General features: G+C 41.3%; 1 protein-coding gene across 2 annotated transcripts in view; it reads right to left on the bottom strand.

Moving 5' to 3' along the window:
- Window positions 1-26,049, bottom strand: part of BICC1 (BicC family RNA binding protein 1) — a 351,439-nt gene that overhangs the window by 79,256 nt on the left and 246,134 nt on the right. The gene's annotated exons all lie outside the window — the stretch shown is intronic.

Below are 26,049 nucleotides of genomic sequence, written 5' to 3'. Positions count from 1 at the left end.
ACATATCATTCTCAGGGTATGATGAAACCAGCCCCTAATATAAGTAAATAATAACCTCAAAGAACAGTGTCTTCCTGACAAAGAGTTTCACCAGGACGGCCAATAACAATGTGTCTCCTCAGCAGAGAGGTCCCGGGGTGGTCATGGGACCTGGACGGGCTCCAGCGGCTCCGCCCCAGGTCTGCTGCTCTGTCAGTCTCCCCTCCGTCCTGCTTCACACCCGGGACACTGGGCCAACATCTCTGGTAGGAGCTGTCTAGCTCCTCGGCCAGGACTCCACTGGGCAGCCTCCTGCCACGGTCCCCATCTCTCAGGGATCCCACCCGCCACACACTCTGTCCTCCCCTCGCCCCTCAGCCCCTGGGCAGTCAGGGTTTCCAGCTATGGCCAGTTTTGGTGCCTCAGTCTATCAGTAGCCCTCTGCTTGCCCCTTTACTCTGTTCACTGTAAGTAGCTCCTTCATCGGAGTTTGCAGTTAATTCTGTTTTCTGTCAGACCAAGACAGCCTGCTCCACCAAGTCCTCATCTTCTTTTTTCTTTTAAGATTTTTTTTTAAGTGGATCATTTTTAAAGTTTTTGTTGATTTTGTTACAATACTGCTTGCATTTTATGTTCTGGTTATGTTAAGCTCCCCAACAAGAGACTGAACCCACCCCTACCCTGGAAGGTGAAGTCAACCACTGGACTGCCAGGGAAGTCTTTCGTCTTCTTTTATGAGAAAGCGTGCCCGAAGCTGAGGTGATGATGCAGACAACCCCACACTGAGGACTTGGGCTGTTTCTCTTCTCACGAAAGGACTAATTTTTAGGGAGTGGACTCCACGCCTTATGTAGGTTAGGTATCATACTCCTTAGGTCTTGGCAGACATTGTGTTGAAAAGACTGATTCCTTCTTACTGTTCAACACAAGTCAATTTCACAACAACAGCAGAAAACGGTAATACAGTTTTCTTTTTACATTCTTTTCCTTTTCTCTCTTTCCCTTCCTCCCTCCTTCCCCCACCCCTATTTCTGTCTCTGGGTCTCTCTCTGTCCACAGGCTATGCAAATGCATTTTCATCACATGGTCATGTTTACTCCAGCACATTACGGGAAATATCTTGGCACCTTCTTATGTTCCTTGATAAATATGTTGTTGAGAAATATGTGTGGATTCAGCAGCACTTAAATTTTTCTTTAATATTTTCTTGGCTTCTATACAACTTTTATCTCTAAAGGCATTTGTTTTCATGTTCCTCCCCAAACACCACTATTTTAAATACATACATAAATCTGTGTTGTGCCAACATCAAATCTATACAAGTGGGATTTCTGTAAACCACAGCATCATTCTAAAGTCAGAGTTTCTCACTGGGGTGGGGAGAGGTCACTGGATTATCTTTCTGTGAACCTGCCTAAAACTGAAATCAAAGACTGTGTACATATGCTTTGGTGAAATTTTAGGATACAGTTGCAGGAACACTTGAAACATGAATGCTAACCAATAGAATGAAACCAAATTTGTGTTCATCATTACTGTCCTTCAGTTATTATAAGAGACACAGAAGAAAACAGAAACAAACAATGGAAGGTCTGGGACTACCATGGTGGGCCAGGAGATAACACTCAGCTCCCAGTGCAGGGGGCCCAGGTCTGATCCCTGGTCAGGGACCTCGATCCCATATGCCACAATTAAAGATACTGCACGCTACAACTGGGGCTTCCCTGATAGTTCAGTTGGTAAAGCATCCACCTGCAATGCAGGAGACTCTATTTCCATTCCAGGGTGGGGATGATCTGCTGGAGAAGGGTTAGGCTACCCACTCCAGTATTCCTGGGCTTCCCTTCTGGCTCAGCTGGTAAAGGATCTGCCTGCAATGTGGAAGACCTACAATGTGGAAGAACCCCTGGAAAAGGGAAAGGCTACCCACTCCAGTATTCTGGCCTGGAGAATTTCATGGACTATATAGTCCACGGGGTCACAAAGAGTCGGACACAACTGAGCGACTTTCACTTTCATGCTACAACTAAGACCCAGCACAGGCAAATAAATTTAAAAAAAAAAAAAAAAGCAGGTCTGTGAAAGAAGGCAAAACTGAATCAAATTCTCTTTGCTTAAAAATCCTATATATTTTGTTAGAGCAGAAATCCTGGAACTTTCACCATTCCGCTACAGAAATGGATCTTCATTCAACAGATGATATGAAATCTTGTTTCAGAACATGAAATCTTGTTTCAGAACAACTCCTAGAAAGTATATTAAAGAACTTCAGATCTGGAAAGGAAAGGAGTCCTGGCCTGCCTTCCTGTCCTTCATCAAAGGTCACTAAGGGCCCCCGCTGGGTGGGGCACCCCCTACAGAGTCCAGCTGCAGTGAGCCAGGTAGGGGACCATGGATTTTCAAACTTCCCCCTCCCAGGATGCTTTCTTCTCTAGAACACTCCTCCCCAAGTGTCACCCAGCATGCCATATTTTTGGTGACGGAAAGTGTACTACTTTACCACATAGCAGACATTAGCTGTTAAAAATAACTCTCTTCATACCATCTTTCTCATCATAAACTTCCAAAGATTCCTCAACCTTAAGGAATTAAAAGTTTGACCAGGTGGTTGAGAACACACCTTGCAATGCAGGGGATGCAGGTTCAATTCCTGGTCAGAGAGCTAAGATCCCACGTGCCTCTAAGCCTGCACACCACAACTAGAGAAGCTGGAGCACCACAGTGGAGGCCCAGCACAGCCAAAATTAAAAAAAAAAAAAAAAGGTATGGACTGTCGCCCACATTATTGAAAGCCCATGTGATTGGGACTACACCCAGCCATTTCTCTTTCACTCCCCTTCTTTCCCTTCATATAAGCTGCACTACAGCCCAATCTGAACAGTCCCCGTTACACCAACATGTCCTAAGACCTCCCATCTCCATGCCACTGTGCCTGAAGACACTGGACACTGCATGCTCCTCCTTTCAGCTCCACCTGGCCCATCTGCACCTGCCAAGATCAACTCAAACATCACGGTTCATCAGATCCCTCCAGTGCATCTCTGCTGGCTTCTCCCGTCACTGTTCATCCTCCAACAGGCCCGCCGCGTGCTCCTCTATCATCCACAACCCTTCCGGTCTCCCAAAGTCCACAGGCTCCTGGATCTGACTGCACATGGTGTGTCCCCTTTCACATCCTCCACAGAAATACTGCTCACTACATCCTGAGTGCAGGCGGGAGATGACTCTGGACTTCACTCCCGTGACAGGTGTCTGCTCCCCAGTCTTTCTGACGCAGGTGCCCCCTCCCCTTCCACACTGAAAACCCACCCCCTCGGCCCACCCATCACTGCCATTCAGACTCTGGCACAGTCATCAGCGATGTGTCCAGTCATTTGTTTCCATGCAGTGTGACCCTTGCTTGTTCAGCTAGGAACTGACTTTAAATGCTCGTGCGTGCTAAGTCGCTTCAGTCGTGTCCGACTCTTTGCTTGTTCCTCTGTCCACGGGATTCTGCAGGCAAGAATGCTGCAGTGGGTTGCCAGTTTCCTCCTCCAGGGGATCTTCCAGACCCAGGGACTGAACCCGTGTCTCCTGTGTCTCCTGCACTGCAGGCAGATTCCTTACCCACTGAGCCACCTGGGAAGCCTGACTTTAAGTGGAGCAAGTTTAAGTTTTTGAATCCTCCATCTCTAGCACAAAGTAGGTGTCCCACACACACAGCTGTGAGGAAGAAATGATAGCAGTGGGGACAGCATAACCGGTTTAGGTCTACAGAGCCTTTGATCCCTCTGTTAAAGCCGACAAAGTTGGCATTTGTAACTGCACCAAAGACACATCACAGCTGGTACAGTGACTTCGAAAACCAAAACCCCAGAGTTTTCTCATTGCATCTCCCCTCCTTGGACTATCCAACAAGCGCAAACAACTCCTCATGTTTTACTATAGTTTATTTCTGATTTGCTTTATTATGTTAGTATTTCTTTTTTAATGGGAAACTCCTATTGAACTGTTAGCCCTCAGAAAGAGAGAAGATAAACAACGATAGGATAAACTCTTATTCCTGACTTTGTAGAAAAACTTTTATATATGGTTTGACATCTCACTTTCAATGAGTATTAGGAATGGAGGACATAGCAATACGATCCATTCTCAGTGAGGACAGATTCAGCAGTTTGTGAGAGGATAACATTTGAAAAAAGAAAGGCAAGAATTAAAATGGATGCATCCATTTTGCCAACATCTCACAGTTCCTCTCAAAAGAAAAGCAAAATATCGGATTAGAGCATTATGGCCACAACAGGAATTCTAAAGGCTGGAAATCAATGAAGACAAATTCAGCATAAATCCATCATGTCTCTACCATTTATATTTTCCATGGCAGAGCCTCTTGATGATACTCATAAACTAGAAAACAAAGCAAAGGAGTTCGAAGCTAGACTTCTAAAAGTTAAATTAGGTCATATCTGCTAAATATTATAAATGATTACTCAGAAAATTTTAAGAATTCTCATTTTGCAATTATAATTAAAAACTTAACCGCTGATTTAGACAGCTTGGGAAGAACATAAAATAAAGGCATAGAGACATGAAACTCTTTCCAAGTCCTAGTTTCAAAATTCTCCTACATTCATACTAATCAGTACAAAAGTCCCCAATCTACATTACAGTGATTCAGTGACAGTGAAGTTGCTCAGTCGTGTCCAACTCTTTGCAACCCCATGGACTGTAGCCTACCAGACTCCATCCATGGGATTTTCCAAGCAAGAGTACTGGAGTGGGTTGCCATTTCCTTCTCCAGGGGATCTTCCTGACCCGTGGTTGAACGCGGGTCTCCCAATTGCAGGCAGAGGCTTTACCATCTGAGCCACCAGGGAAGCCCAATCTACACTACTTTATTTATTATCTCCTGCTTTACTGCCCACTTTTAGGAATTTAGGTACCAAATCTCACATATGTTCTCAGCTTCCTAGATGCTAAAGTATATTGTTAGTGCAGTAAAATATATGAGATAAAAAGCCATCAGTATTCACAAAAGTATTTTCCAAAGAAAAATAACCATTATTGAATTCTTAAGTTCAAAACTATTCATGTATATACAGTTGGGCCAACAGTAGTTCAGAGAACGCTCATTAAGAGACACACTTAAAATCAAAGAAAATATGTGACATGGTACTTTTAAGCATGATGGTATAAACTCATTCCCTAATGAAACACGGGCATGAAAGGAGGATGGCTTTCAAAAGTACGAGATTTTGTTGTTGAAGAAGACATCTTATTAACACCTTCAGCTGATATCTCTGAGATCATCCACATTTTATTGTGATTTACATAACAAATAAAAATGTATATGCTAGGGAAGTGAAACATTTTCCTGCACCCACACTCAATTACTCTCCCTACCCCATTTCATGGCAAAGTGGTAAAGAATCTGCCTGCCAATGCAAGAAATGCAGGGTCAGGAAGATCCTCTGGAGAAGGAAATGGCAACACGTGCCAGTATCCTTGCCTGGGAAATTCCACGGACAGAGGAGCCTGGCGGGCTACAGCCCACAGGGCCACAAACAGTCAGACACAACAGAGCACGCATGCCATTCCAGTCCATTTCAAGAGGAGCAATGGAATTTAAAAACACACACACGGGGTCATTCTTCTACCATATAATCCAGCAAGTTTCAGCTGTCCTGCCAGCCAGGGCCCTGCCACCCCTCTCCACCCCTGCCCCGTAGCCCTACTCTCAAGACTAGATTTGGCTTTATTCTGGTTCACAGATGGGGTGGGTTTTTTTGTTTTTCGGTTTTTTTTAATATAGTGCAGCATGAATCACTTCTGCAACCAGTGGACACTACACAGCTTCCCTCCTGTTAGCCAGAAATGATGGAGATTTTCGAAGCAGCAGGAGGCAGCTTTGGGGAGTAGAGTGTGAGGCTGACTCGGAACTGAGCCAATAGGGGATATTTCCGTGCTGCATCCAGTAACACCACACACGCTCTAATGTTACTGTGAACTGGAAAGATTTCATGTGCCCTATGGGCTAACTTTATTGTGTGCCTGGAAAAGAGATAGGAGTTGGATTTGCTGGCAGCTTTCAACAGACCCATTCTTCTCAGTAACACCTGCTTCTGTTGATTAAATTTTAACAGGGCTTGTTTTTCTTAATAGAGTTCAGGAGGAGACATGGAATGTGTGTGCATGCTCATTCGCTCAGCCGTGTCCAACTCTTTTGCAACCCCATGGACTGTAGCCCACGTTAGGCTGCAGTCCATAGGGTCGTGAAGAGTCGGACACAACTGAGCGACTTCACTTTCACTTTTCACTTTCATGCATTGGAGAAGGAAATGGCAACCCACTCCAGTGTTCTTGCCTGGAGAATCCCAGGGACGGGGGAGCCTAGTGGGCTGCCGTCTACAGGGTCACACAGAGTCAGACACGACTGAAGCGACTTAGCAGCAGCAGCAGTAGCAGGCTCCTCTGTCCATGGGATTTTCTAGGCAATACTGGAATGGGGTGCCATTTCTTTCTCCAGGAGATCTCCGGACCCAGGGATCAAACCTGCATCTCCTACATCTCGTGCATTGGCAAGTGGATTATTTACCACTGAGCCACCAGGGAAGCCCAGACATAGAACAGGCCATCAGCTTTTCTGACGTAAGTATTTAATAAGAACAGAAGCATGAAATGTACCCTTTTAGAGCAGAAGTATTTCCCCCTCTGATCTTTAGCTTAGAATCCAAGATGCTGGTTGGAGAAAGGTGAGATTGCTTCATTGGTAGTCTGACCCATCCAGAACTGCTGCCTAGCTAAATTTTCAAATCTTAGGTAACAAAGGGATTCTCATGGCCTTGACAGAGATCATGCTTCAGGTTCACACTGGGCCTTCCTTATGTGCCATTTCATTGATGTGGACATCACGCATTCCCAGTATCAAAGTTTGGAGCTAGGCTGGGCTTTACCTCTCCTTTGGAAATGAAGAAGTGCTTAAATAAGTAAATAAACATAAATAAAAATGTCTGGGCAAGAGAAATGCTATTCAAACACCATCAGGTCCTTTAGAAGCCAAACGTATACATTTTAAACCACAGAATACCTATAAAATCATAATAACAAATCGTCAAAGTGTCTCCTCGGGAATATTATGTCATCATTTGAGAATGTAACCCAGAGGAGGAGAAGAAAACTTTCTTCTAATAATACCTTTTGGATTCAGATTTTCCCCTCGTTAACACAGGTATCACACTGACTATTACAGATCAGCAATGATTTCCTGGATTATTTGTACTCACATAATCTGTTGACGATTCCCTGACAGGCTAGTAAACTTGCCCAGTTTCACCTATTTTTGTTTCCTCAGTGTCCCTAAATTTCAGTTCACTGATTTTCTATTTTTATCTCCATCAAAGATTTGAGAAAACTAAAGGCATAAAATTTAAAATAAACCCCTTTTCCTGCTTTAGGAAGAAACTAGGAAACACCTATCAGAAACAAAAATGAGCATCACAGCTTAGTTTTCAAGGCTTTAAGTTTCTCTTCCCCAAGTCTGGAGAGGGTTTTATGCTAACTCAGATCTTTTTGCCCTTCTGCTGTATCAGCACACACACATGTATCACCTTCTTCATTTTCTGTACGATTTTTACTGCCTCAAGCACTTCTTTAGCTTTTTCATCCACAAGTGAATTTCGGATCCCTTCCAAGTTAGTGGATCTCTCTGCCAATAAGGTGTCCGGAAAAGGATACAGCATTCCAAGTACAGATTTTCCCCATAGTCACATAAACTAGATTTTTTCCACATCTGTTGCTCACGTCTAAGGTCTCTGGGTAAGTGAGTTGAATTCTTAAAGATCCTTGATGGAATTGTGTTTCTGGCAATCTGCAGTCACTTCCAGCTCTCTTTGTTTGATCATTTATTTAGTAACATTCAAAAGCTTACAGTGGGCAAAACGGTTATTATCAAAGTAAAATCAATATGAGTTCTGGTTCTCCTGATGTGAATGGTTTCTTCACTCATAAAATGGTTTTGATAAACTGTGTATTTCATATTATGCTTAGTAAACATCAGAATGCATTATTGCACCTCTGCCTTCTAGGGGCCCCAAAGCATCACTAAACTTACAGCAATTTTATCACTGAGTCTTTGCTTGGTATTCCTCCTCAGTCTCCTTTCCTGCCTTGTCTACCTCTGCTTCCAGGGTATACCCTTTGGGATCTGTCTTTTGTCTGGATAATCCATTTCCTCATGTAGCCTTAACACCCTGATGCGTTCAAATTCTGGTTTCCCAACTTTGATCACCCTATAGTTCCAGCCACCCAGTCAATAACTTTCCACTTTCCTCACCCTCTCCAATTTCAACATGGCAAATCCAAAATTCATTACTATACTCTCTCCTTTTGGGAGAAATGAAGATCTCCATGCTTGAGGAATGAACATGCTTGTGCAAAGAGCAGTTCAAAGATGAACAGATCAGAGCATGTGATCCTGTCCTACTCGACAAGGTCTGTGCTCACAACTAGGTCCCTCCTGGTTCCCTTTAGTGTACCAGCCAGCGGGGCACAGTCCATCATCAGAAATCATCATGCTTATCTTTTTCTTTGACTAATTCCAAAATTTATAAGGCTCACTTACACCTGAAAACATTTTCTTCCTTCATCTAAACTAGATTTAACTTGTCCTTTGGGAATACTGTCTTAGCAAAGCTAAGTTCTATATATTCATAGTTTTAAAAATCACCTATAAAAGTTGACCAACTCTCGCTACTGGCTACAGTGGCTAGTACCTAAACAACAATGAGAAAAAAATATATGAAATATTTTAGGCATCCTTCCCAAAACCTCTAATAAAGCAGTTATTCTATCTTTTCAGGGTTTATTCATTATTGGAAAATTCTATTATTAGAGATGGTCATAGTTGTATAGATTTGAAGATCTGAGGGAACTACAGCTGGTTATTAGGAGGGAAATTATGTCATGATCACAACTCAATACTCAATTGCTTCCCCTATCATTTCTCATTCAAAAAAGTAAAAGATCACAGGGCCTTGAAACAAAAAATGTAAGACATTTGGAATCTAAGAAATTCCAATAGACTTTCTAATCTACTGAGTCTGATGAACACATGGCAATTTGCTCTGTGTGGCAATGAGGGGTGTGCAATATTCTTTATTTAAAGATTAAATCACTCAAATACCGTGATATACTTATAAGGCTAATCTAGAAAATATTAATACTCTTTGTTTTTTAAAGTTCTAATGTACACTTGCAATTTTGGCCAACGTCTTTTAACTTCCATCTCACAATAAAAACTCAACATGGTCCGAAAGAATACATGCACCTCAATGTTCATTGCAGCACTGTTTATGGTAGCCAAGGCATGGAAGCAACCTAAATGTCCATCAAGAGACAAGTGGGTAAAGAAGATGCAGTATATACATACATATAATGGAATATTGCCCAGCCATTTAAGAAAATGAAATAATGCCACCTGCAGCAACATGGATGGATCTAGAGATTGTCCCACTGAGTGAAGTAAGTCAGAGACAGAGAAATAACGTATGACATCCCTTATATAGAGAGTCCAAAAAGGAATTATACAAATGAACTTATTTACAAAACAGAAACAGACTCACAGATTTAGAGAACAAACTTATGGTTGCTGGGGGGAAGGATGGAAGGAAGGGATAGTTAGGGAGTTTAGGATGGTCAGGTACACACTGCTATATTTAAAATGGATAACCCACAAGGTCCTACTAGACAGCACAGGGAACTCTACTCAATGTTATGCTGCAGCCTGGATGAGAGATTTTGGGGGGGAAACAGATATAGGTATATGTATGACTGAGCCTCTTTGCTGTCTACCTAAAACTATCAGAACATTGTTAAATGGCTATCAGTTCAGTCGCTCAGTCATGGCCGACTCTTTGCGACCCCATGAACCTCAGCACGCCAGGCCTCCCTGTCCATCACCAACTCCCGGAGTTTACTCAAACTCATGTCCATTGAGTCGGTGATGCCATCCAGCCATCTCATCCTCTGTCGTCCCCTTCTCCTCCCACCTTCAATCTTTCCCAGCATTAGGGTCTTTTCAAATGAGTCAGTTCTTTGCATCACGTGGCCAAAGTACTGGAGTTTTCAGCTTCAACATCAGTCCTTCCAATGAATATTCAGGACTGATTTCCCTTAGGATGGACTGGTTGGATCTCCTTGCAGTCCAAGGGACTCTCAAAAGTCTCCCCCAAGACCACAGTTCAAAAGCATCAATTCTTCGGTGCTCAGCTTTCTTCACAGTCCAACTCTCACATCCATACATGACTACTGGAAAAACCATAGCTTGGACTAGACGGACCTTTGCTGGCAAAGTAATGTCTCTGCTTTTTAATATGCTATCTAGGTTGGTCATAACTTTTCTTCCAAGGAGCAAGTAACTCCAATATAAAATAAAAAAATTATATTGAATTGATTCATAGTGCTTTTCAGGTCTACTATAACCTTCTACTTCTCAGTATAATCATTCTATTAATTTTTGAGAGTTTGACATTGAAACTCCAACTAAAAATCTTAATTTATCTACTTAAAAAAATAACTGCAATATGTAGTGGAACTATATGTAACTTTTTTCTGTATTTTCCAAGTTTCCTGTTAGTTATCATATTTTCATAATTTAAAAAATAAAAATTTAAATAAAAATAAAATATAAAGTTGAAAAAAAAACTCAAGTCAATTGCTGTGTAAAGAAAATTTTGAAAAGAGAATGTACAGAAGCTTAATGCCACGAATATCACCTCGTACAAATGGCCCATCATGACAGCCAGTCCACTCATTTAAACCAGACAGGCTGGACCTTACCTGCAGCAAGGCTGACCACAGGCCCCAGAGTCTGTACAGAAGAACACCAGCTACTAAATAAATTCCTATTTCTTTTACCATATGATGTGGAAACAAAAGAAAACAAAGTTGACTGCATTTTTGGCCAGATACCACAATAAAAATATATCATATAAAACCTTATGGATCTTGATTTTGGCAGTTCCACTGTATACTTTAGACATTTTCTGCTGTATTCAGCAAACCTGACAACTGCATTCTGCAGTTTTCACAGACATTCCCATCAAGTTTGGCTGCAAAACAGATCTCAACGTCTGACCAGATTTCCTCACTTTGGTGGCACCTCTCACAGTCTCTTGTTTTGTTCTCTTTAAGTTTCCGTGATTTTTGTTTTTCTGTGTTTGTACATTCTCCAGCATTCCCTTACTTGGCCCTGAATCTGATCAGCCCCGAGAGTCTCCTGGCCACAAATCTCTCTGAGAGTGAGGAGGAACTGGCCCACCCCAGGTTAGAGACACAGTCTGTACAGGCTCTTTCCAACATAAATCAACAACAAAGACACGTGGGGAAACCAGGGTCGTGAGGGAAAGCAGTGCCAACTTGGAAACAAACACCTGGAAAAGAGTTTGGTTTCCAAACGAACCCTGGACTCACACCTACAAAACAAAGTCGACTTCTACCATTTGATCTATTTTTACCCAACTATAAGCTCCCAGTTCTTTCCTGATGGGAGTATTCCCCAAGAATTTTTTCCAGTCGTTATGGAAATGGTTGCTTTTATCAGTGGCTGATACAAACTTCAAAACCCATGAGTTTGGGACTTCCCTGGTGGTCCAGTGGCTAAGAATCTGCCTTGTCATGCAAGGGATAGGGGTTCGAGCCCTGGTTGAGGAACTAAGATCCCACATGCCGGTAGAGCAGCTAAGCTCAGGTGCTGCAACTCCTGAAGCCTGCACGCTCCAGAGCCCGAGTGCCACAACTAGAGAGCCCATGCACTACAACGGAAGATCCTTCATGACGCAGCAAAGAGCCCACGCGCTGCAACTAAGACCACCATAGTCAAATAAATGAAGATTCTTTAAAACCCATGAGTTCTTGGAGTGTGTTGATGAAAAGGATTATAAAGGCGCTTATCCTGGAAGATAAGGGTGTTCTCCCAAGAATCAGAGTACCAGGCCAATCCTTGCTCTGCAGCCTCCAGAAAAGAAGCCCCGTCAGCTCCTTGAGTTAGTGCTTTCTAAGACAGACTTAAGGAATCCATAGCCTGAACCATTTGTTAATCATCTATTCTCAACAACCCTTATCTATAGGAGCACAATGCCCTTTTGTGATCTTAAATATTTAAGCACACAAATAATTCTATATTTTTCCAAGTGATTCTATCGAACTAGAGACAGATGGAACTAATTAACACACAAGGGAAATCACAGTAAACCATCTCTAAAACTGTATGTTGATGGAGTTCTCTGCCAGTTCCTTCAAATGGAAACTGATTTAAGGTCCCAGGGAGCTTAAAGTCCTTCACTGACTTATTTTTAGTGTTCCTCTCATGTAGATCTTCAACTTTGCCATTGCCTCCTCTTCGAGGACTTGTGAATCTCTTTTTGCAATTAGAGGGGCTTCCCTAGTGGCTCAGATGGTAAAGCATCTGCCTGCAATGCGGGAGACCCAGGTTCGATCCCTAGGTCGGGAAGATCCCCTGGAGAAGGAAGTGACAACCCAATCCAGTACTCTTGCCTGGAAAATTCCATGGACAGAGGAGCCTTGTAGGCTACAGTCAATGGGGTCGCAAAGAGTCAGACACGACTGAGGGACTCACTTCACTTCACTTCTTGCAATTAGAAAGGAATCAACTTTCCTCATACATATCTATGTATGTATGATACATATCTATGTATCATACATACATAGATAGCTGGTACAGAGGCAGTGACCTCCATCTGCATCTCGGCATCATCTAGTTTCATATGAAGTTATCATTCTGTTTAGAAATTCATAGCATCTAACTTTACAAAAAATCTTAAATCATGAGATTTAAGAATGAACTTCACATCTTTTATAACAGAATGAAGACGTCTTTGTCAGGACTTCTCTGGTGGTCTAGCGGTTAAGAATCAGCCTACCAACGCAGGGGACGTGGGTTTGGTTCTCGGTCCAGGAAGATCCTACCGCCTCAGGGCAACTAAGTCCATGAGCCACAACTACTGAGCCTGCGGTCTAGAGCCTGTGCTCCACAACAGAAGCCACCACAATGAGAAGCCCAGGCACGAAAACTAGACAGTAGGTCGACAGCTCGCTGCAACTAGAGAAAACCCACGAGTAGCAATGAAAACCCAACTTGGCCAAAAATAAAAAGGTAAACAAATAAATCTAAAAAAAAAAAAAAAGACTTTGTCTGTACAGGAATTGAAATAACCTTAGAAACCTTTCAGAAAATAACCAGAGGACAGCTGTGTGTTACTTCTCCACTAGTTCCTCTGGTCCTATTCAAATGTTCATTTATGTCGATCATAACTAATGTAATGATAAGCAAAAGAGATTCCTAGAGTCTCTAATGGAAACTCTGCCTGGCTTATAGCTCAACTTTCCAGGTTCTCTGATGCTAGCCTAGCATTGCCTTTGAACTACTTAATAGAACTCCTTAAATTGTATACAACTGAGAGCAAAGCAAAATAAGTGTTGTCTAATAGTGCTTAGTTGCTCAGCTGTGTCCAACTCTTGGTGACCCCATAGATTGTAGCCCACCAGGCTCCTCTGTCCAAGAAATTCTCCAGGAAAGAATACTGAAGTGGGTTGCCATGCCATCCTCCAGGCGAATCTTCCCAATCCAGGGATCGAACCCAGGTCTCCCGCATTGCAGTCAGATTCTTTACTGTCTGAGCCACCAGGGAATTGTCTACAGACATGCAAATAAATCCTGTCCCCTGATGATTCAATTAACTTCCTTTCCCCTTCCCATTAGAAAAAAACAACTTCAGATACATTTGTAAATTCACATGTAAACCTTTATTCCATATAAACTTGTGCTTCTCCTTTGAGAGGTTGTAACATCTGTCTGGTTCTCTCACTAATAATGAGATAAATAAAATCTTTAACACATGTTCAATTTATATCTGTAGGAGAGTCAGGATTTTTCATTTGGGGGGAAATGATCCTTTAAGTCTAAAACCAATAATTCCCAAGGCTATGAATAAAGACAATTTAAACCCTATTACAATAGATTCTGAAAAGCATTTTTTGGCTAACAGAAATTTCTCTGCCTTCAATGACAGTTTAAATAAACGATTTAGAAAATGTATTCCCATAATGTTTGGTGATGATGCATTTACAGTGGTGAGATCTCACCTGGGATGTACACATAAGCTTCCCTGTGGAAGATTACATAATATATGAGTTCTACAGTTTAACAAAAAGCAAAACTGTTAGGTACAGACATACCAAGGAGCTAAAAAATGGTGGAAACTGTCACTTGGGGACTCAGCGATCTGCTGTGTGAATGTAATCTATAATAATTTAACACCCTTGATGGAATAAAGGTTCCTTGAGAAAACCAATCCTGTTATCAGACCTGGCAACAACCAGGCTTCTTTTAGCATCATCGGCTCTTCCCACAATATATGAATTCCCAGTGGACTTACTATCAAAACCAAAAACAGAGCTAAGAATGTGTTTGTTTAAAACGTGTTGATGAAAAACAGCTCTCATTTGGTCACATTTCAAATGACCACAAATCTCTAAAAAATGAACAATTTTTCTTACTCCTTTGCCCTTCTTCTTAGTATTTTTATTTTATTAATAGCATTTAATTTTATTTTTAGGTTTCATAAAACAGAATGCCAACACTGAGTTTCTTTTGGATTATAGAAAAAGATGAAACAGAAAGTATTGTCTTAACAATAAAAGACAATTTAGTAGTTTTCATTCCTTCCCTACTCTTACTTGTAATTTTGTAAAGAAGGTTCTAAGGCACCATACCAGTAAATACAGTAATACCCAAAGCTGTTCATCAATTAATCCTTTCTGTGCACCAGCAAAAGGGCTTAGCATGCCTGCTTCCCAAATACTTAGCCTAAAATTTTTCCTCTAGAAAAGTCTACAAAGATTTTAGATTTTACAGGTCTCTTTTTGTTCATATTTAAATATATTTACATTCTATTTTAATGCCTGAAGCTACTGTCTTTGGAATCTAAGTTGGGCTTTCAGCCAGTGGCCACCTTTAAAAAAAAAAAAAATCCCATTGGAACAAATGCTCAGTTTTTGTTTCTTTTCTCTGATCACATTTTATAGAACTTAACAGTTTTTACTCCCAAGAGCAACTGAAATTTTTAACCAGTAAGAAATAACAGAAGCCAGTTTCACCCATTTCATTATCTTGGACCTACAGATGGTGAGAAGAAATGGCTGATGAAATATTTCTGATGCTTGACAACATTTGCTAAGAACCTAAAGGGTTGAAATGGAATTACTATCTAGTCCAATAGTTTGGTTGTTAGAAGTAACCTTGGCTTTGCCAGATGGACGACAGGAAGGAATAATGGGCTGGCTTTTCGTCCCAGCCCCAAAAGTGGAGGGAGAGAAGAAGTGGATGAACCACGTGCCAGGAACTGCTTCCTAACTGAGTGTCATATCCATGACAGCAATATAATTGCCTCTACCAGGATCTGCCACAAAATCTATTTTTTTCCATTTTTAAAGACTTAATTGAATTTGTTACAATAGTCCTTCTGTTTTATGTCCTTTTTTTTTTTTTTTTGGCCCCAAGGTACATGGGATCTAGTTTCCCAACCAGGGATCGAACTCTTATCCCCTGCATTGGAAGGCAAAGTCTTAACCAATGGACCACAAGGAAGTCCTGACAAATTCTATTTTTTATTTGGTAGGGAAGAAGGGCCTGAGAAACCATTCAGCATCCTTAATGGCCTGTGAGGGCTCCCACATAATCTAAAATCTATTAAGTATATGTGGCCCATGCGTAACACAACCAGGGACTACGAGCTTTTGAACAGGCAGTATTTTCTGAATGTTTTTCTGTACTGGTTTTATGAGACATGCAATATATTCTCCTAGCCAAAAATACAAATATTTTTACATGATGGCTCTGGTCCCAGGTTTGGCTCCCAAAGGTCTAATAATCCACAGGATGACTCAAAGAACTAGATATTTAATTTTGAAGACAGTAGATAAAACATATTGTGAATGCATATCAGGGCATTTTGTCTTCTACAGCATGGTTTTGGAAACCGAGCACCATTTCCAAGGTTCTCTCCTGCGGTTGTTTCTGAGACAGGGAGTGAAACTTCTTAGTGTTACCAGCTTTCAAGAACTTCAAACCTGTTGCTGTGACAGCAAAAAGAAAAGCTTTTGATGTGAAGGCCAGTTGCTCACAGCTGATATGAGTGGTTAAGGACAGACTGCATCGATATTTATGGCACTCCTGATTCTAACTAATTGTACCCATGAGCAACCTAAATCAATGAATAATCTTTGCTGGAAGTCTTATGTGGGTCCCTGTCTTGCCACCTTCTTTTTTCCTCAGGATATCTGGGAATGAATGAGTTAGGTGGGGTTCCAGCCTCTCTGAGAGCGTAAGTGATTTACACAGGTATGTGCATTTAAGAAACCCCTCTTGGTGCATGAGACCTCTTAATGCAACTGAAATCCGAGTCATAAATCCTAAATATTTATCCTCTGAAATATCTACTTATTAATCATAAGCTACCAGGTGGCACTAGTGGTAAAGAATCTGCCTGCCAATGCAGGAGAAATAAGAGAGGCAGATTCGATCCCTCAATTGGGAAGCTCCCCTGGAGGAGGGCATGGCAACCCACTCCAGTACTCTTGCCTGTAGAATCCCATGGGTAGAGAAGCCTGGCGGGCTACAATGCATTGGGTCACAAACAGTCGGACACAACTGAAGCAACTTAGCATGCACGCACACTCTAGTAGTGAACTAATGTTTATTTTTGTTATCTTTCAAGGACCAAGCAATGTCCACACAGAGGTTTAATATCTGTTGTACTTTTTCCCTCCCACATCTCAATCAGCGGTGCATTTTCCAAGAGAAACACAGAATGCGATAGTTGGGCAATGAATTGGTAACGCTAAGTATTCTTCCTATAGACAATGTGCTATGACTTTAAAGAATGTACTGAAATCTGTATTTCACAGTTAAAAAATGTCCACACAGTCACGAGCAGATATAAATTCACAGAATACACTATACATGTAGTGTTAACATCCAACATCCAACAAGGAGGCTGATTTCATTTCAGGGTCAGAGAAATGAAATTATTTTATATGCACGCTTTGTGTATTCGAAAGTGAGCTATCCAATTAATTATATGTTCACATTGTGTGTTTTAATTGCATATGGTTATTTTGATGCATAATAGAAGTTTTCTGTCACAGCAATTAAAAAATTAAAGCACCAAGAAAATAAACTGCAATTTTTCATGTTAGCATCTAAGACAATTCTTTGCAAATACCATACAAGCATTCTTCACTATCAAAGTCTATTAAATTCATGTTATCTGAATTTATTAGGTATCAGGGATTTAAAATCCCTGAGTTTTAATCAGCTTTAGTCAGCTAAGTTTGGATAGCATGGTTGACACAGTATAAAGGCTAGAAAGTTCTTTCTCTTCTTTGTCAGATGAAGCTGTTTTAAAAGGCATCTCAATGTTGTCAGAGTGTTAAATCAGATATATTTGCACAAAAATAATTTTGTTGATTAAATTCTTGCTTTTCTCCACAAAGGAATTAACTGCTAACTTAATATGTGACTAAAGTTAGTATGGAGAACTTTCTGGCAAAAACAATAGTAGGTGCTGAAGAGTCTTGATGACTAGGAACCTCTGTGAAAAGATGTGTGGTGATCACATGGGAAACATTTAGGGAAAGGACCAGGGCAAGAGGAAGCAAACCCACAGGGCCTCTGGGTATCCTGTGGAAAGGGAGCCAGAGGTTACCTCAGGAGACTAGACCTAAATATAGGAACAGCTTCACACCAACAAAATGTTAAGGAAAAACCTGTGGGAGGTAGACACCAGAGACTCTAAATATCACCCTGCCCCCTCTCCTACCCCCACACACAATCTCAAAATGAGCGAGTTTAATTTCACACAGGCATACCTGTGGTTTCCAAGGAAGTAGCAACCCAGTCCACTTAGGAAAAGTAAAAAGAAGCCCTTCCAACCAGTCATTACGTGAGGAGAGCTACTGCTTTCTATGCTATGAAAGGGAATTGAAAAGAAGTTCTCCATGTTGATGATGCCAGCACAGGCCACGTAAGAAGGAACATTTTTTCAAAGGAAAAGATGCAAGACTTCAAGACACAAGTGAAAATGGAACAAGCAGGGGTGTGACCTTTGAAGGCTGATTAGAAGCAAAGGTATAAAGCAATGAGAGGGCCATAAATCTAGAGGAAAAGAGAAAAAGCACAGGTGGGCAAAAACAGACAGGGGCCCAGTGAGCACTGATGGGGGTGGGGGGAGTGACAGCATCTCACGGAGAAGACTGTGGAACGGGAGGTGACATATGCCAGCAGCGGACACTGTCCCCAAGAAGAGTCCCTCAGGTCCTTCAAGAGACAGGCGGGGTTGCTGCTGGAAATCCCAGCGTCCAATCCAGACTCAAGCACTGCTGCAAAGATTTCCCCAAAACTCAACTGAAATTCACCTTCCCCCCCGCAAAAAAAAAAAATTCATGCCAAAAAGGGAAAAACAATTTTTAAATATATATATATATATACACACACACATACTGTATATATTATATACACACACACACACAATCCAGGAATGTAACTGAGAAACACCCACTCAAACCGAAGGTGTTTCTTCCTTTGTCCATTTAGGATCATGACTTTCCACAAACTAATTTTTTCTGAAGACCTCAGATGGAAAATCCCCGACACACAGGAACTGATGCAGAGTTGCCAGAGTCTGAGAAATACTTCCCCAAATGTCCTGGAATGTGAAACCTAATCAAATGTAAACCGAAATCACATGAGGAGTCTCAGCTGGCCACCGAAGAACCAGCTTTTTCTGTTTTTAACTTGACAGCCCCACTGACTTAGGGACCTGGGAGTGTGGAGGCTGTAAGGCTGAGACAAATTTGAGGACAAATGTTCTCATCTTCCTTCCCGGAGATGACCAAACACAAATTGTGGAGATAGAGATCGAAAGTAGGGTAGATACTAAAATCTGTGCCCTGGCAGTTTAAAAAAAAAGAGGAGGGGGGAATCATAACAAACTCAAGTTCATAAGGCTAAAATAAGGCTGTCTATTTAGCTCCCTGCATTTGTACATGGTTTAAACAAACAGTCGCCAAACCCAGAACAATTCCTCCATGAAAACAAAGAGAAATCTTGTGATTTGGACACAGTTGCTTTTCAAAATTTTCAGAGTCAGGCTCCTACTCACTAACAGTTTCGGTTTACCAAGGAACTTTAAGAGAAAGCAGATGTAACCTAAATACGACTGCAATACGTACGGTAATTTGTCTGGAATTGCAGGCAATGAACCTTAGGTCTGCAGGGGACCCACTTGCAATCCTGCTCTGCTACAAGAAAACCATTTTCACGTCCAAAGTGCCTTTTCAGGCTTCCTCTTTTTTTCTCTCGGTTATTTGGAAGGTAAACAACTTAAACTTGGAAATTAGGGTTCAAGTAGAGTGTTACATACACAGGCACGTGTGTGTTTGAGTGTTTATTCCTAAAGCTGGTACAGTATAGATGGCCACAGAAGAAAAATTTCCCAGCCACATCTGAAGCATCCCTGGACTCCCTGGAGGGCCCACCCTCTCCAGACACGGATGAGATGTTCCTTCTCCTCCCTGCCGTGTTGGACATCGGCTGAACAGAGGTTGCCAACCTTTGGCAAGTTATGAAGAAATCCGACTAGAAATCCAAGAGACTCTGGACTTCTCTCCAAGAGAAACGCCCACTTGAAAACAGCTGCAGGGTTTGTTGTTTTTTAAACAACTTGTGACCAAACGAGCTTTAATCCTCTGTGACTGATTTTTGCATACCCCCATGTTTCCAACCTCAGGATGATCCAGTTTGCTGATGGACTGACTAGATTCATTCAACATCTTTCAAGTACTGTTCAACAGAACTAAAAAAAAAAGTCACTTTCTCCTTGAAATACAAGAAAATAAGCACTTCCGCTCAAAGTTGTTCGCTCTCAATTCCCAATACACTATTTTCAGTCAGATAAGGGGTATGAGGGGGGCTTTTCTTGATGGCTCACATGGCAAAGAATCTGCCTGCAATGCAGGAGACCTGTGTTCAATCCCTTGGTCAGGAAGATCCCCTGGAGAAGGGAATGGCAACCCACTCCAGTATTCTTGCCTGGGAAATCCCACAGAGGAGCCTGGCGGGCTACAGTCCATGGGGTTGCAAAGAGTCAGACAGGACTAAGAAACTAACACTTTCACTTTCAAGGGGTGAGAGAGACAAGAATAAAACATGGCAACACTGTTTAGGGCTGTTATAATTTTAGCAGAACACACTGTAACATCTGGTGGTAAAAGGACAAAGCAAAATCAAACCACTAACTTCTGAGACAGACTGTATATTAAAATTTTCATATTGCTATTTTTAGGGGTGGTTGTTGAATCTAGGCTTCTTACACACCTAATACTTCAAACTGCTTTTTTTTTTCCTTGACCCTATGGAAGCTTATTTCTTTTTTATTTTAATTGGAGGCTAATTACTTTAAATTGGTGGCCCGTGAAACAGAAACACAGACATTAATGAGCTCTATCACATCAGTATGCAGAAACATCATGTCTACCATCTCCATCATTTGTCAATGATAAGAAGGGAAAAGCAAGAAAAAAAAGGGAAATCATCAAGATAGAAGAGAGTAGGCAATGGGAAGGACAGGAAAAGAAAAGCACAAAGGGTCTTTGCCTACCATATACTAAGACATATTATGCCATCTAAGAGACAAAAAGAACAAGTTCCAGAAAAATATGAGGGAAGGAGGAAGAATACATACGTGTGTGTGTGTCAATCAACTTGGTTAACAAGAAAAATCACAAATCAGTGAGAAAGGACAGATGACCTATAGATTGGTGCTGGGAAAACGGACTCCTTTCATGGAAATAAATTTGGATCCCTACCTCACATCATATACAAAAACACATTATGGATGGATCAAAGATCTATGCCTGAAAGGCAAAATTAAACAGAAAGAAAAAAAAAATAAGGTAACTCTGAGCCATTGGGCTGGGGGGAGACCAGCAGAGGCAGTTGAACTTTCTATCAGCAGAAGGAGGAGTGATGAAAACCACACAGGCCTTTCTCCCCATCCCGCACCCGTCTCTTGCTTCCTCCGGACTGCTGAGTGATGGAGTTACCACCTTGTGGCCACACACGACAAGCATGAAGACAACCAGCACATAACAGAGAGAATGTCAGCACCTGGGTCCCTGGCCATAAACACCGTCAATCAGTGGAACCGGCCCTGGGCTGCTGACCTCCAGATATCCTGTGATGCAAGGAAAAAATAACTCTCACTTTTGGAAACTACAGCTGATTAAGGTTTCGGTTCCTTGCAGCCATGAATGAAAAGTGTGCATCAAGTAAATGTGTGTGTGTGTGTGTGTGCACACACATGCGCGGGCGTGTTCTCAGCAGTGTCTGACTCTTTGTGACCCTTTGGACTATAGCCTATCAGACTACTCTGTCCATGGAACTTGCCAGGCAAGAATAGTGGAGTGGGTTGCCCCCTCCAGGGGATCTTCTCCATCCAGGGATCTAACCCAAGTCTTGTGTCTCCTGCACTGGCAGGCCGGTTCTCTGCCATGGCACCACCTGGGCAGCCCAAATGCTGTGTGTACCCCCAAGGTAACAAAACCACACCCATACTACGTTTGTGAAAGTGTCTCTGAATATAGCCTGGAGAAAGAAATGGCAACCCACTCTAGAATTCTTCTTGGAAAATCCTACAGACAAAGAAGCCTGGCAGGCTACAGTGTATGGGGGTCACAAAGAGTCGGACAGAACTGAGTGACTGAGCACACATGCTCCTAATACAGAGAGCAGATGTGCTCTTGAAAATAATCCAACGTAATCCTACAGTCAACAGTGTCTCTAAAACATTCAATGGATTCAATGGAGGATTCACGTATCAAAGGAGGATTCAGGAGGAATAGACATGAGACAGATGGTGATCCAGTAGCAAAAGATAACAGTGTTGGAAGAGAGCTCCTCTTTCATCAGCCTTGTCGGGCCGTGGCTTGCCTGCTGCCCACCAAGGGTCTGATGATGTTCAGGATGGAACTGGCCTTGGACAGACACTGGGATAGCTGAGGAAGTCCTGAATCTTGCATTCGTGTGACAGAATCAGGTCTATCTACTAAGCTCTTTTGCAAGCAGATATTCAAACTCTGTCCCTGGGCCCATTTGCTATCAGAGAATTGCATAACAATACATTGAAAATGTCACCAGTACAACACTGAGAACAAAAACTTATTTATTTGTTTAAATAAACAACTCCACAACAGTCTGAGTGCCACACAGTCAGCCAAGTGTGCCTCCAGTAAACAATCTCAGACTTTTCTGGGAAATTACTGAGGAATGCCTCAGATTCAGAACTGTAATTATAACAAACTGGGTTTTTTGAGGAGGATTGGGGGGGTGGCCATTTTTCTTCCTTATCTAAAGAAGTCTAAAATAAAAATGCACCCAACATTCAATTCTATGTCTCAAAGTAAGCAAAACTGCAAAACCTCAGTTGCTCATGTTAAATCCTAGTGAAGTTTACTATAGAACTTTATCACAGACAGGGAGGCATGTTTCCATTTTTATACCTTCTCTTTACCTGATTTTCTGGAAAAAGAAATTATAAATGTACCCTGTAGGTATGTTACACGTACAGTTTCAATTCCCAAATGAATTAGATTACCTAAAAATACAGAGCCTGTGTACTTCTGGGTCCAAATCTACATGTGAAAGTAGAAATGCTTCAGGCACTTTAAATATAAATCAACTTTGTCTTTTAGAAACAAAATTTGAAGTATTCATGGTTCGATAAAGGAAAATTAAAATGTAAGCAGAGTATGCATACTGACTAACAGTAAGCCCCAGTTATATTTGGGGCTGTATTAGTTCCTGGGCCTATTCTTCTCTAGCAAAACTAATCTGCTTGCTCTAATAATGAAATATTTCTGAACTTAAGTCATAAGTATTGAGCCCCTAACATAGATGGGTGTGTGTACGCATGCACACATACAAAGATGAAATAATTCCTACTAGGCACACTACTTCAGAAACACAAAATATATCCCAGGTACTATAGATGAAACACTTAAATTCTAACAAAATCTATAGTTGACATAGTTTTATGATATTTCTATTTGTATTACAATCTTTATCAGTAACATCTCAAAATTGATAGCACATTAGGCTGCCTGACATCTGTCAAAATCACCACAGAAGGGATATTAGGAAAAGGTTGCGATCAGTATTTGGCAACTGTATCATTTGTGTTAGAATCACTTTACTAGTAGAGAAATTTCAAAGAAGATTTTAGATATTTTATAGAAATGGATGATAAAAAATTAGTGGATCATATGTAAAATGGGAATTTGCTGTAAGACTCAAGGAACTCAAACTAGGGCTCTGTGACCATCTACAGGGGTGGGATGGGGTGTGAGATGGGAGGAAGGTTCAAGAGGGAGGAGACATATATATACCCATGGCTGACTCATGTTGAGGTACGGCAGAAACCAATACAATATTGTAAAGCAATTATCTTTCAATTGAAAATAAATTTCTAAAACTTAGTGAATAGGAGAAAAACAACTGTAATTATTTGGAGCCCATAGCCCTTCCCGAATTCAGAAGAGTTTCTGGAACTCTGCAGCCCCACTACACTGTTCTTGCTATTGACTAGGGTGTGTGCATTTTCCATTTTAAACCTCTTCAATGAGCCCTGTGACTAACAACTTATTCTCCAGGGTTGTGCTTCTATTTCACAAAGTCTTCACATTTCTTTTTAGGAGAAAGAGAAAAAAATTGCAGAAGCAAAATACTTTTCTGAAGAAGAAGACAAACATGAAATAGGCATCAGCAGTATTCAGTGAGAACCCTTCATGTAAGTGTGGCTTCAAAAGAGTAAAGACGGATTCCAATTAAAAAGCAGGTGCCCTTCAGATTTCTAGAACTTAGATTTTTCTTAAAAAAAAAAAAACAAAAAAAAAAACTTTTCACTGGAAAGAGATAACACTTGGATGGTAATGGTAGTTATGATTTAGCCATTTCATTTCAAAAACCTTCTACTCAATTTACTTTATGCATAGAAACATAATATCCAGCCCAAAGAACTTCTCATTTATTGTATTTCACTGATTATAAGATGTACATTTCAACACCAATGAAGTGGTGAAGCATCTTAAAATTGAGAACACTCAAAACTACAATATAATCAATCTGATTTTTGTATTGACCGTCTGGTGATGTCCATGTGTAGAGTCTTCTTTTGTGTTGTTGGAAGAAGGTGTTTGCTATGACCAGTCCGTTCTCTTGGCAAAACTCTCTTAGCCTTTCCCCTGCTTCATTTTGTACTCCAAGGCCAAATCTGCCTGTTACTCCAGGTATCTCTTGACTTCCTACTTTTGCATTCCAGTCCCCTGTGATGAAAAGGACATCTTTTTTGGGGTGTTAGTTCTAGAAGGTCTTGTAGGTCTTCATAGAACTGTTCCACTTCAGCTTCTTCAGCATTACTGATTGGGGCATAGACTTGGATTACTGTGATACTGAATGGTTTGCCTTGGAAAAAAACAGAGATCATTCTGTTGTTTTTGAGATTGCACACAAGTACTGCATTTCGGACTCTTTTGTTAACTATGAAGGCTACTCCATTTCTTCTAAGGGATCCTTGCCCACGGTAGTAGATATAATGGTCATATGAGTTAAATTCACCCATTCCAGTCCATTCTAGTTCACTGATTCCTAAAATGTCAATGTTTACTCTTGCCAACTCCTGTTTGAGCACATCCAATTAACCTTGATTCATGGACCTAATATTCCAGGTTCCTATGCAATATTCCTCTTTACAGCATCAGACTTGACTTCCATCCCCAGCCACATCAACAACTGGGCATTGCTTTTGCCTTGGCTCTGTCTCTTCACTCTTTCTGGAGTTATTTCTCCACACTTCTAGCATATTGGGCAGCTACCAACGTGGGGAGTTCATCTTTCAGTGTCATACCTTTTTGTCTTTTCATACTGTTCATGGGGTTCTCAAGGCAAGAATACTGAAGTGGTGGTGAAGTAGTGGAGGAACGGAATTCCAGTTGATCTATTTCAAATCCTAAAAGATGATGCTATGAAAGTGCTGCACTCAATATGCCAGCAAATTTGGAAAACTCAGCAGTGGCCACAGGACTGGAAAAGGTCAGTTTTCATTCCAATCCCATAGAAAGGTAATACCAAAGAATGTTCAAATTACCACACAATTGCACTCATCTCACATGCTAGCAAAGTACTGTCTAAAATTCTCCAAGCCAGGCTTGAACAGTACATGAACCGTGAACTTCCAGATGTTCAGGCTGGATTTAGAAAAGGCAAAGGAAGCAGAGATCAAATCGCCAACATCCGCTGGATCATCAAAAAAGCGAGAGAATTTCAGAAAAACATCTACCTCTGCTTTATGTACTATGCCAAAGCCTTTGACTGTGTGGATCATAACAGACTGCTGAAAATTCTTCAGGAAATGGGAATACCATACCACCTTACCTGCCTCCTGAGAAATCTGTATACAGGTCAAGAAGCAACAGTTAGAACCGGACATGGAAAAACAGACTGGTTTCAAATCGGGAAAGGAGTATGTCAAGGTTATATATTGTCACCCTGCTTCTTTAACTTATATGCAGAGTACATCATGTGAAATGCCAGGCTGGATGAAGCACAAGTTGGAATCAAAATTTACGGGAGAAATATTAATAACCTCAGATATGCAGATGACACCAACCTTATGGCAGAAGCGAAGAACTAAAGAACCTCCTGATGAAAGTAAAAGAGGAAAGTGAAAAAGCTGGCTTAAAACTCAACATTCAGAAAACTAAGATCATGGCATCCGGTCCCATCACTTCATGGCAAATAGATGGGGAAACAAGGGAAATAGTGAGAGACTTTACTTGGGGGTGGGGGCCTCCAAAATCACTGCAGATGGTGACTGTAGCCATGAAATAAAAGACGCTTGCTCCTTGGAAGAAAAGCTATGACCAACGTAGACAGCATATTAAAAAGCAGAGACATTACTT

Source organism: Bison bison, unplaced genomic scaffold (genome assembly GCF_000754665.1).
Source record: "Bison bison bison isolate TAMUID 2011002044 unplaced genomic scaffold, Bison_UMD1.0 scf7180017864306, whole genome shotgun sequence".
Lineage (NCBI taxonomy): Eukaryota > Metazoa > Chordata > Mammalia > Artiodactyla > Bovidae > Bison > Bison bison.
This window is presented reverse-complemented; position numbering and strand designations above follow the sequence as displayed.